This window comes from Artemia sp. Qi Xiang Cuo, chromosome 15 (genome assembly GCF_049724085.1).
Source record: "Artemia sp. Qi Xiang Cuo chromosome 15, ASM4972408v1, whole genome shotgun sequence".
Taxonomy (NCBI): Eukaryota; Metazoa; Arthropoda; class Branchiopoda; order Anostraca; family Artemiidae; genus Artemia; species Artemia sp. Qi Xiang Cuo.
This window is the reverse complement of record NC_142808.1, coordinates 54312722-54319959: the sequence shown is the minus strand read 5'-3', so window position 1 is coordinate 54319959 and position 7238 is coordinate 54312722.

Here is a 7238-nt window from a genome sequence, read left to right as displayed (position 1 = left end):
ACATATTTGATCTAGGGATGTGTGTTAGATCAGTGAGGAGGGGTCTATGCATAAACAGGGTAATAACTTATAATATAAAAGAGAATAAAATAAGGGATACAGTGGCATTACTTGTATCTAAAATGCCATTTGCAGCTGATTTAGGAGTGCAATTATTATTATCCTTAGACTTATAAGTAAAATGTTACTTAGAAAACAAATTTGTAGAATGTTTTATAAAGAGCCAAAAATCCCTTAAAAATGACATCACAACAAAACTTGTGTCAACCTAGTGACTATCTGGTGTTTTGAGTCATTTAAGGGCTTAAAAAGGTATTTGCTGCAGAAGCAATTATTGAATTATTAAAGAGCATAAAAAAGCCAATTATTGAATTATGAAAGAGCATAATAAAGAGCATCAATTGGTATATTCACTCTCACTAGCTAAATTATGTTGTAAGCTGCAATTTTTTATGCATGACCTCCTAGATATTAGTATAGGATTTTTATTTTCCAATAGGAAATAGGTTATTATAAATTTCTGTGAATTGCTTTCCAAAAGGTTAATGTTCTAATCAGATGTACGTTGAGATAGATACAAAATAACCTTATATTTAGACTCAAAGTTTTATATTGATTTTTAATCAAAACTTCATTTTATTCAAATATTTATTATACTCCTCCCCCCCCCAGGAAGTTGGGAAAAGTCCTTATATATATAACTAACAATTCAAGCTAATGGCTTCATTTAACCATTTTAAAAGTAAAGTATGTGTTAAAAATTTTTTAAGGGGTTTCCAGAATTTGGTAGTGTCTCCTTCTGTTAAGTGGAAATAATGTACTGATACCAACTCTAATCACTAACAACTTTTCTGAACTTGCTTCTTAACAGAGGTCTAACAAACAAAATAAAAGGAGTACAAAAAGATGTATTGTTTAATGCTATATCCAAATGTCATAGGCCTCTTGAATTTGAAAAGTTTGATCTTGAATTTAAATAAAACATTCACTTGCATTGCAGATGAATTTTACTTGCCCATTCTTCTCAATTCAGGAAAATTCAGTGCATATATAACCATCAATTCAATCTAGAGGCTTCAATTAACCATAAGGGGGGTATAGTCTAGCTATAATTTAGAATATTTTAAAGTGGTTTTCAAAATTTTATAGTGTTTCCTTCTGGAGAATAGGAATGATGTACTGACAACAACTTTTAAAACTTTTTTAAAGCACTTGGTAGTGTTTTGGATTCAGACAACAATTTTTCTTAAGTTGCTTCTGAAGCTAAAAAAAATAAAAGGAGTACCTATAGATTTCTTATTTAATGCTACTTCAAAACATTATATTGCTTTTCTGACTGTGCAATTCTCTCCCCTTAATCTTCTGTAAAATTCTTGATTCACTGAAACAGACATATCCTCAGAATCAGATTTTTATCTTGAATCCCAACATAATTTTCATTTCTGTTGCAAATTTGCTTTGTCCAGCTCTCTTTCTCTACTGGTCAAATATATGCCCTGAACTGTGTACATACACTGGACGTCCCTTATGACCCTCATTCCCTTGAAATTTATACATCTACTGGTATCACTTATACACTGTGGTTTTTATGGGTTCCCTTAAATCATTTAAAAAAATTGTTTTAACATTGAACATATAAAAGATAATATAATTATAGATAAAAACAAATAATTTTATCCAGGGGTGTGTTCTTTATAACTGGGAGGGGAGGGGGTGTGCATCAAAATAGTAATGGCTCATAAAATAAAGGAAAATAAAATAAGGGATGCAGTGGAATTGTTTGTATCTTTACTACTTTTGTCAAGCAGTGTCAGTAACTGGGTGTCTCTCTAACATGCATTTAATCAATTTAAATCTGACTTATGAGTGACAGCAATATAGGCTATATATTCAGAAGACCCATTAAAAAAGTATCAAATAGTGTGCTCACTTTGTTCCCATCTAAGTTATGGAATCTTCTCAAAATTTACCGAAACAACTAGCTAAGAATTTTCCCAACAAGTATTCTTGTGATGTTGAAAATTATATGGTAACTAATCAGAGACAATGCTATAGCATTGCCTATTGTAAAGACCATACGGCTCTAATGTTTTATTGCTATTATTATTATTTTTTTCCAAAGGTTCTTCATATAAAAGGGGTTGTCGTAAAAATGTTCAAAGGGGGCTCATTTGATTGGAAATCGAGTTCTAGTGCTTTTTTAAGGGTCAAAAGTGATTGGAAGGCAACTAACACCCCTTTCACAACCACCATTTACCCAAACATGTCCAATCAAAATTTTGAGTTAGCCATTTTGTTTTACATAGGCCTAGTTGATTTCCAGATAGAAATTATGCTTTTGAGGAGGACACTCCCCCCACAACCCTCAGGGCACAGGTTGTAAGTTATACCCTGGGGGAATATAAGATATTTATAGAAAGCTTTGTTTTGGAAAGTTCAAAAAGGACTCATTCGATTGGAAATTCAAAGGGCTATTGCCCTTTTTAATAGTTGAAAGTGATTGTAGGACAACTAACCCCCATCTCACCCACCTTGTCCCCAAACACATCCAATCAAGATTTTGAGATAGCCATTTTGTTCAACGTAGTGGAAATTCGGGAAATTAGGTCTTTGACAATGACACCCCCCCCCCCACAGCCCTCAGGGCAGGGGTTGTAAGTTATGACTTAGGGGCATATAAGGTTTTAATAGAAAGCGTTGTCATAGAAACTTCAAAAAGGGCTCATTTGATTGAAAATTGAAATGGCTAGTGCCCTTTTTAATAGTTGAAAGTTATTGGAAGGCCCCTTCCAAGCCCACCATTTCCCCAAACACATCCAATCAAAATTTTGAGATAACCATTTTGTTCAACGTAGTTGTAAGTTCTGGAAATTATATCTTTGAGCAGGACATTCCCCCCCCCCCCCCCACAGTCTTTAGGGCAAGGGTTATAAGTTATGCCCTGGGGGCACTTATGGTTCTTATGGAAGGAATGATCATATAAAACTCAGAGAGGGAAATTGAAAGTTCTAAATCACTTTTTAAGCGTCAAAAGATATCTGAGGGGTCACCAGCCTCCCCCCCCCACGCGTTTTTTGCACAATGGACCTGAAAAAAATTTTTTATTAGCTTTTTTTGTTTAAATTGGTTTAAATATCATACAAAAAAAACTCTTTGAGATAGCCATTTTTTTAACAGTTCAAAGACCATATAAGGAAAAGGCGGACACAGCCCCTCCACGGCAGGCGTTTTAAGTTATGCCCTGGGGGAATATATGGTTGTTGTGGAAGGGATGCTCGTAATAACTTTAGAGAGGGCTCATTTGATTGGATATTGAAAGTCCTAGCTCAGTTTTTGAGAGTAAAAAGAGATTGGAGGGCAACTAGCCCCCTAACCTGAATTTTTCCACAAATGCATCCAAGAAAAATTTCGATATGGCCATTAAGTTAAAAATTGTTTAAATGTCAGATAACAAAAACTCAGGTGTCATCACAACCCCTCAAAGCCCCAGGGCCGGTGATTTAAGCTATGCCCTGGGGCATATATGGTTATTATTAAAGTGATGCTAATATAAACTTCAGAGAGGGCTTATTTGATTGGAAATTGAAAGGTTGAGTAACTTTTTAATAGTCAAAAGAGATGCAAGGGCCGTTAGCCCCCCCCCATGCCTTCTTTTTCCACCCATATGATGGAAATTTTGAGATAGATATTTTGATTAAAATAGTTCAAAGGTTGGATGTGATAAACTCTGGTGTCGGTACAACCCCCCAGGGCCCTGTGGAAGGTATTCTAAGTTTTACCCTAAAGGTATGTATAGTTCTTCTAACAGGGATGTTCGTCTAAATTTCATAGTGGCTCATTTGATTGGAAATTTAAATTTTTAGTTCACTTTTTAGAGTCAAGAGATTTAAGGGAAACTACCCCCCCCCCCCCCGCTCTTTTTCCCCAAAACCAATTGCTAAAAATTTTGAGATAGCAAGTTTTTTGAAAATTGTTCGAAAATTAGATAACAAAACTCCAGTGTCAACACAACCCCCCCGGGCCCAGGGGGTAGCTGTTGTAATTATTGTCTTGTGAGCCTATATGGTGCTTATGAAAGGGATGCTTGTATGAACTTCAGAGAGGGCTCATTTGATTGGAAATTGAAAGTTCTAGTCCACTTTTTAAGAGTCAAAATATTTCTGACAGCAACTAGCCCCCCCCCCTCCCCCAACACACCTTTTTTTCCCCAAACCCTTCCAATACAAATTTTGAGATAGCAATTTTTTTTAAATAGTTCAAAGGTCAGATAAAAAAAACCTGCATCAGCACAACTTCCAGGGCCCTGGGAGTAGGCATTGTAAGCTATGTCCTGGGGCTGTATATGGTCCTTATAAAAGGGATGCTTGTATAAACTTCAGAGAGGGCTCATTTGAATGGAAATTAAAAGTTCTAGTTCATTTTCTCAGAGTAAAAAAAGATGAGAGGGTAACTAGACCCTCTTGCCCTTCACGCATCTGGGTTTATCGGACGGAGAAACCCATCCAATAAAAATTTGAGGTAATAATATTGTTAGAAATAGTTCAAACATCAGATACTAAAACTCCGACACAATCCCCCAGGGCCCAGGGACAGGTGTTGTAAGTTAAACTCTGGGGGTATATATGGTTCTTATAGAAGGGATGCTCATATAAACTTCAGAAAGGGCTCATTTGATTGAAAATAGAAAGTTCTATTTCATGTTTAAATATTCAATAGAGACTTACGGACAATTAGCCCCCTCCCCATGCTCTGTTGACCTAAAACACATATGATAAAAACTTTGTGTGCGCCATTCTTATAAAAATATTTAAAAAATCAGATAATAAAAACTCCCGGGTTGACAGACACCCAATTTTTACTTTGATATTGTTACTTTGATACCAGTTTTGATACTGGTTAACATTTGATTTTTTTTGTTAGTTTGATTTTGAAATAACGAATTCTTTAAAACGTGAAACTTTTTGCGATGAAAAACAAACAAAAATAAATTTAAAAAAAAACTCAGAAAAATAAGTTTTTCAAAGAAAAGTAAAGGCGATTTTAAACTTAAGCTCAGCAGATACAAATACCTGTTGAAATTCAAACTCAAAACGATCAGAAATTACTATGAAAGAATAAATGAATTCAAAAACGATCAGAAATTAAATAAACAATCATAGCAAAAAACATACAACAAGTAATAATATAAATGAATAAATAGATCATAAAGCGAGTAATGCTTTTAGTGAATATCAAAATCAAGCTTAAAACGAAAAAAATATGTTGCTATTGAAGTATAAATGAAACTTCAAATGAAAAGAAATCAAATAAACAATCAATGCAAACAAACATACACTAGATATTAATGTTTAGGAATAAATAAATCTTAAAACGAGTGAAACTTAAATTGAATATGCACTTAAATTGAAACTTAAATCGTTTCAAGCTTGAAACGAACAAAAATCACTACAAACAAGAGTTTGGGTATTGCCTCCTTCTCTCACTGTAAGTCTTAAACTTACTGCGTCATTGGCGCTTTACTGAAAACTACATGCGTCTTGAACAGTCTTGGAAAGTATAAGAAACATCAAATTGAATATTTGATGTATCATGATATTAATTGTTGAAAGATACATTGTATAATTATATTAATTCTTGAAACATCCATCAGTTCAAGAATTTATTTCACTGTAATTTTATTTTTATTTTCAATGATGTAAGAGCTGGAAAGGAAAACATTTGTAATATAATTCGTTTTCAGTTAAGCGCCTTTGATGGAGTTGACTTTTGGTTTTTACTTACAGTTATGAAGGGGGAAAGTATCCAAACTCTTGTTTTTAGTTAAACTATGTGTGCCATTAACATCTTTAAAAAGAACTAATAAAAAAAACTGAAAATTTTATATATAATGATATTAACTGCTGAAAGCTCATCATTTTAAAATTATACTATAATTTTAATGTTTGTTTTGAAGTTCAAAAGAGAATATTTGTAATAAAATTGGTTTTCACAAATATTTTTGTGCTGTTGAAAATTAGATGGTAACTAATATTATGAAAGAAACGAGAGGAATTCCTCAAAAAATAAAATCACTGTTAGAGAGTTTAAGATGATGTATTTAAAAATTAGATAATTCAGCTAAACAGGATGCTTGGTTTCTATGGTCATTGAAATTGAGCATACAGGTAGGCTATGTATTTAATTAAAATTTCCAAAAAAGTATTTATCATAATCCAGAGGAGTGTGGAAGTAACACCAATGATTTCCTCCAATCTATCCACTTGTGTGTAAATACACTTTCTCTTCCCTATGTTTTTATTTCAATTTATCTTATATTAACTAAGTTTTTTTTATTCAATAAAAGCTTTGAAGGTGCATATACTCGTAGGTTCTGTTTTTGTTATTACTTTGGCTTGTTTTTGCCATTAATCAAATGTTGAGGAGATAACCATAGACCCTGTTATAATTAAGTAATATTTTGTGTTATATAGAAAAGATACATGCCTTGAAAAAAACAAAAAGTTATCATTTAACATCAAATGCCACCATTGCAATTGTTTCTGAGTCTTCATCCTAGAACCTGGCTATAGTCTCATGTTGTACCCTAAAATTAATTTAGGCCTGGTTTTAAGTGGGTTTTAAATAGATTGTCAATTGTTCATAAGGTATATCAATAGTATGGGAAGTATCAGGAGCATTTCTTTATTTTTCATAGTCTAGAATAGAATTCAATGGAAAATTCAGACCCAAAACGTGTTTCTCAGATCTTCTGTAATTCTCACTTCTATAAGGTTGGGAATAATTGTCAATTGATAAATCGTTGATCAGTTTCTTATTCCAGTCCAACAAATTTTGTCTTTCGGAGTTATTCATATAAAATTGGGACAAAAGTCAAACTTCTTACATAAAGAACAAAGTATTGAGAAGTGGGCATGATCCTCCTCCCTATCTACAGTTTAGTTGGAAATTTTTATTTCCAATTGTCTTTTACCCACAGGGAGTTATTTCATCCCCAGAGGCATAAACATAGGCATAGCAGTTGAACCAGCTGTCAAACATGTTCCTCTGCCCATTTTATAACTTTCATTCTGTTTGAAAAAATATCACTTTTCTATTGCACATTTTTTCCACACTACAACCCTTAGATCAAAACGACAGTTTTTAAATTTAACTCCCTTTATTTCAAGAAATAGTAATGAAAATTGAACATATTTATAATGCTTTTGATTGCTGAGGGAGGTCAACATATGCTTGACAGT